The sequence below is a fragment of the Talpa occidentalis genome, unplaced genomic scaffold (assembly GCF_014898055.3).
Source record: "Talpa occidentalis isolate TD23 unplaced genomic scaffold, MPIMG_talOcc4v2.1 talOcc4.10, whole genome shotgun sequence".
In the NCBI taxonomy this organism is placed as follows: Eukaryota; Metazoa; Chordata; class Mammalia; order Eulipotyphla; family Talpidae; genus Talpa; species Talpa occidentalis.
This window is the reverse complement of record NW_023600993.1, coordinates 67169143-67175054: the sequence shown is the minus strand read 5'-3', so window position 1 is coordinate 67175054 and position 5912 is coordinate 67169143. Positions and strand designations below refer to the sequence as shown.

At 43.9% G+C, this 5912-nt stretch overlaps 1 pseudogene; it reads right to left on the bottom strand.

Moving 5' to 3' along the window:
- Nucleotides 1-4972: 4972 nt before the first annotated feature.
- LOC119253414 (ferritin heavy chain-like) lies at nucleotides 4973-5571 on the bottom strand (annotated as a pseudogene).
- Between the last annotated feature and the right edge of the window lie 341 nt (nucleotides 5572-5912).

Sequence of the window (5912 nt, the reverse complement as noted above, 5' to 3'; positions counted from 1 at the left end):
GGTTTAACATGGTCATAAAAATCTTGGGATGTTTGATGCACACTCCTGCCTCCCTCTTCAAGTGTTGAGCACCCTCCAGATCCAAAGTAGGGCATGAACTATGGCACAAGACCTTGGGGAGAAGCTGTTGTTTGCTAGGCTTTGCACTAATTTTTTATTGTTTTCCTTCTATTTAGTGACCTAAAACTTCCTCCACTGGAAGATTTGAGAGCCAAGATTAAGCTCAAGGTACAGGCTTTTTTGAGGGTGGGGACACCATCTTCTTATTCCTAATAACCAAGATCAGACAAGAAGTACAACCATATGTGCACATGAGCTCACCGACTGAGGAAAGGACTCCTGGAGCCTCCAGCAAGCTGAGGGCCCTCCTGGGCTTTCCTGCTCAAGTCCTTCCCATGTTAACTGCTTTATACTTTTCCTTCTTCCCCAGCTCCAATCCATTCTTGGCTCCAATGGGTTTTTGTTGTTCTTTTCTTTTCTTTTCTTTTTAATGTCCAAAAGAAGTTGTTTTCAGTGGAATGTGCATAGGTTTTCATTTAGTAACAAATTTTATTTCACCCAGTTGAAATAAAATATTGTCATTCAATATTCTGAAAATTATAAAATCATTGTTTTCTTATATCTTCATGATTTAAATATTCAAAGATCAGTGTTTTTGAAGCACATCACAGTGTAATCACTGGGTACATGTTACATGCTTAATAGCCACACATGGCCAATGCCAAGTACATTTCTAGATCACAGAAAAGGAGGAAACATTTGAAAAAGTTCTGAAAACAAAACTATCCAAGGCTAATAAGAGAAGTGAAAATCACAGGACAATCATTTATGAACATAGACACAAAAAAACCCTAAGCAAAATATTGGAAAACTGAGTTCATACAATACATATGAAAATATAAAAAGCCATGTCAAAATTGTTATATTCCAGGAACTTAAGGATGGTTTAACATTAGAAAGTATGCATGAGTGTGCATGTAGACGCTAGTGCAAGCATGCACAGGACAGGTACACTGTGATTAGGGCAGACGAATAAGGAGAGTCTTAGAGCCGGTAGAGAGAGGCCAGAGAAAGGGCACAAGGATTTGTGGGGGACTAGGAGGCTCTCTCAGGGGACCAGGCACACAGACACACCAAGTAGGGTGACTGGTATGCAAGGAGGCAGGCCCATGCCAGGCAGGGGGGCTGGGAGGCAGGCAGGCAACCGAGCCTCCTAGCACCCCACAAATTTTTGTGCTTTCTCCAGCCTCTCTCTGGCCTCTCTCTGGTGTCTGTCTCATGTGGCCTTGTGGCCTCGTTTCACAGTGGTCCTCCTTGCTGTGCTCCTGCTGCCACTGCTGCCACTTTTTTTTTTTTTTTCAAAGATCTACCTATTATGCATACAAGAGCTAGGGCGCAGTCCAGAGAGGTGGGGGTGTGATAGGACTCACCAGAGACAGAGCGGGGAGCAGAACAAGCAGATCCATTGAAATGCACTGCTGAGGGGAGCAGCGGGTGATACAGGAGAGGTCTGCCGCACCAGGTGGGCCACCTCCCCGCTGGGGATCGAACTGGCACTGCAGCAGCTATGGACAGCTTCATGGAGCTGCTTCTCAACCCCTTGTGCCATGAGGGAGGGCCCTGCCACCACTCTTTCCCCCCTCCTCTAGGCACAGGCGTGCACATTTACACACACGCATGCCCGTGCTCTCTGGACACAGGTGTCCATAACCATCAGTGTGTGTGCCCTGTGCCTCTGCTCGCAAGCTCTTTTTGCATAGGTTTCAGGTGGAAGTTGTAGAGCCAGGGGTGGGGAAACTAGAAAAAAGCCTGACCACTCCATTTACCTGACAAATCCATCCACATAAATGGATTATGAAATAAGAAAAGGCCACTAGTTAGTAAAGGTTCCATCTTGGAGTGATTGATCTAGGGTGATTTTTATATAGTGTTTGCACTTCTTACACACTCAAAAGCAATGAAACTATTTTCATAGCAGGAGAATATATAAGGAAGCACAAAACCCATAATTGGAAATGAGAATGAAAAATCAATGATAAAAACAGAACAAAATAAGATAATTTTGAGAGGCTATTTTCTTCAGCTCCATGTAAATAAAATAAAATGGATGGTAAATCTAGAAACATATACAGCATCTGTACATTTCCTTATCTTGAAAAAAAACGTTTCTGACCTCAAAGAAAGAAAAATAAAATCCTAAACAGATCAATTACCATGGAACTGTTGAGAATATTTGTAAAAATCTGAACCTTTCCACCAAGGTTTAGCAAATGTCTATGGAATTTGATGAAACTTTCAGATTCAAGTAACAAGCAAGTCCACCACAGTCTTAAAGTTTCAGTGTCAACAAAAACAACAGTCTAATTATTTTTATTCAGCACATATGCTACCACATCCTGAGAAAGCACAAAAGAAAACAATAAGCGAATCTCTACAGTTACTGATGGAAATATCATGAGATACCAGCAAACACAGCCCAGGAACACACGTAAGAAACATAAACCCCTCCCAGGAGGACTTATGCTCAGAACACAAGCCCAGCCATGTCAGGAAAGTAGTGACAGTTCATACCACCTTATTTTTTTTTAAGATTTACTTTATTTACTATGCTACAAGAGCTGGGGTGTAGGCCAGAGGTGGAGAGTGAGAGGATTCACCAGAGACAGAGTGGGGAGTAGAACAGAGAATTGATTGAAATACACTGCAGCAGAGGGCAAGACAGGAGAGGTCTGCTGCGCCATGTCGGTTAGCTCCCTAGTTGGGGATCGAACTCGAGCTGCCGAGCTGCCGATAGCTTGATAGTGCTGAGACTTAACCCCTTGCACCGCCAGGGAGGCCCTCACATCACTTTAAGTCTGACTTCAGTTGGATTCCCTGGAAGCAAAGGCTGAAAAAGAGATTTTCACACCGGTCTTTGTCACGGGAGCTCTCAAGAGAAAGCTATAGCGGGGGCAGGAGTGGACAGGGAGCAGATGGGCAGACAGAAATTTCTCTTGGAGACAGCTTTGGCCTGGTCACCCAGTGAATTGTGCCAGACCCTTCCACCTGGAGATCAGGGGACTGGCTTTTTTGACTGTTACAGCCCAGTGGCTGTGGGCCGCCTCCTCCTCCCAGGCTATCTGGGGAAAGGATTCTGCTTGCAGGGCAGTCTCTGGAGAGGGGACAGCGGTGAGTCAATAGTAGCCCATGCTGCCAGCAACAGACTGTGGTGTACCCAGTCTGAATGGGATCAGAGTTAGGGTTCAGGACAGGGGATTCCACCAACATGCCCTACTAAGTAAAAGGAGAAGATACCTGATCGTACCAGATTCCACAGCTATCCAAAAGCATCTGGTAACATTTGGTAAGTTATCTGGGGGGTGTGGGAACACTGACCATTAATTGATATAAAAAATTTTTTGAACAATCCCAGACCCCCAAAAATAAGCTGTCAAATAATGCAAACAGTATGTTCTGCTATTTCATTTCAAATACTATACAACTTGTTAAAGCAGCAGACTTTTTAAAAACCTCAGTTTTTTTCTCTAAATTTCAAGTTTGATTTAAAAATTATTATTCTATTTGTATTTCTGATTAAATTTGTGTACCTAAAAGCTGACTTTCATTTCCTTTCTGCTTAGTTTTTAAGTAATAAGGGATTAAGGACTTCAGTTCCTTTCAATAACCAATCCCCTAAATAAACTTAGTTGTTTCAATTACCAGTTTCTGTAAAACAAACTACCCCAATCTCAGTGACCAATCAGCTCTGTTGCTGAGTTGGTATGTACAGCTGCACCCTGCACCCCTGAGAACTTGGGGGTGCTGGCCGGTGGTGAATATTGGCTATAGGTTGGGGCAGCTCCACCCTCCATGTGGACCCTCAGGAGACTGGCCTGGGTCTCTTCACAACATGCAGGGCTCATATTTCAAGGGGGTGGGGCCCAAGATCCAGGCACCTCCTACTGATGAAACCAGTCAGAATTTCCTCCCAAATTCAACAAAGTGGCCAACTGTCATCTTCACCTCTTGATGGTAGAGCAGAAATGTTATATTGGAAAGGACTTTGGACAAAGAAACTTGTGACTTATTGGAAGGGGTCGATTATTAATATAAAATTACCACACTACTATTCCTTCTACCTTTTAAACTGTATTTTTTTAATTTTTTTATTTTATATATTTTTTACATCATTTTTCATTTTTGCACAATGTATGCATTTTCATCTTGGTTACAGTCCCCATGCTTTCCCACCACCCTTGTTTTGATCCTACTCCCTTCTCCCCCCCGCCCTCCCCCACCCCATGTGCTCTGATTTTCAGTTGCTTGTTGATTTTGATTTTTACTTTATTATAATTAGTATTTTTCCTGGTCTCTTATATAGGCTTTCTAGATTCCTGCTATGAGTGAGACCTTCCCGTATTTTTCTTTTTCTTTCTGGCTTAATTCACTGAGCATGATCCCTTCCAGCGCCATCCATGTTGCTGTAAATTGCATGAGTTTATCTTTTTTGATTGCTCAGTAATATTCCATTTGGTACATGTACCACATCTTCTTTATCCAGTCATCTATTTTTGAGCATTTGGGTTGTTTCTAAAGCTTAGCTATTGTAAATAGTGCTGTTATAAACATAGGGGTGCAGGTGCTCTTTGGAATTGATGTTTCTGTGTCCTTTGGGTAAATACCTAGGAGTGGAATTGCTGGATCATATGGAAGCTCTATGTTTAGTAGGTCAAGAAATCTCCACACAGCTCTCCATAGTGGTTGGACCAAGTTTGCACTCCCAACAGCAGTCCAGCAGTGCAGGAGAGTTCATTTTTCTCCACATCCTCGTCAACATTTGTTGTTGCTAGCTTTTTTTTTTTTTTTTTTTTAACGGGTACCAAATTGCTTTATTTGAAGGAATGGTACAAATGAAAGCTATACGTAGATGTTTTGGTACAATTTATAGAAAAGGTAAAGGTAACCCCAACATGCATGCACAGCCTTGGTGACCAGGAAAGTCACCCCCTGGCTATGAGAAGCCAGCCTAAGGCTTAGCTTAGCTCTTGTCACTGTCTCCCAGGGTATGCTTGTCAAAGAGATACTCGGCCATGCCAGATTCGGGGGCCCCATCTTGCGCAAGTTGGTTCCATGGTCACCCAGTTCTTTGAAGGATTTCACCTGCTCATCCAGGTAATGAGTCTCCAGGAAGTCACACAAATGGGGGTCGTTTTTGTCAGTAGCCAGTTTGTGCAGCTCCAGTAATGACTGATTCACGCTCTTTTCCAAGTGTAAGGCACACTCCATTGCATTCAGCCCGTTCTCCCAGTCATCGCGGTCAGGTTTCTTGATGTCCTGAAGGAAGATGCGGCGGCCACCTCTTTGGTTCTGCAGCTTCATCAGTTTCTCAGCATGTTCCCTCTCCTCATGAGATTGGTGAAGAAAATATTTGGCAAAATTCTTCAAAGCCACATCATCACGGTCAAAGTAGTAAGACATGGACAGGTAGACGTAGGAGGCGTAGAGTTCCAGGTTGATCTGGCGGTTGATGGCGGCCTCCGAGTCCTGGTGGTAGTTCTGGCGCACCTGCGAGGGGGACGCGGTCGTCATGGCGGCGGCGAGGGCTGGGGGCGATCCAACGGCGCTGTGGGCGGGAGCAGCTGCCGGGCGGCAGGTGGGGGACCGAGCGACGGTTCCGTCCAAGTACTGTTGAAGCAGGAAACCACGGCAACACTCCGCGAAGGCTGTCTGTTGCTAGCTTTTTAAATATGTGCCATTCTCACGGGTGTAAGATGGTATATCATTGTAGTTTTGATTTGCATTTCCCTGAGTGCAAGTGACGTTGAACATTTTTCATATGCCTGTTGGCCACTTGCATTTCCCCTTTGGAGAAGTTTCTTTTTAGCTCTTCTGCCCATTTTTGACTGGATTATTATTATTTTTTTTTTTGAGTC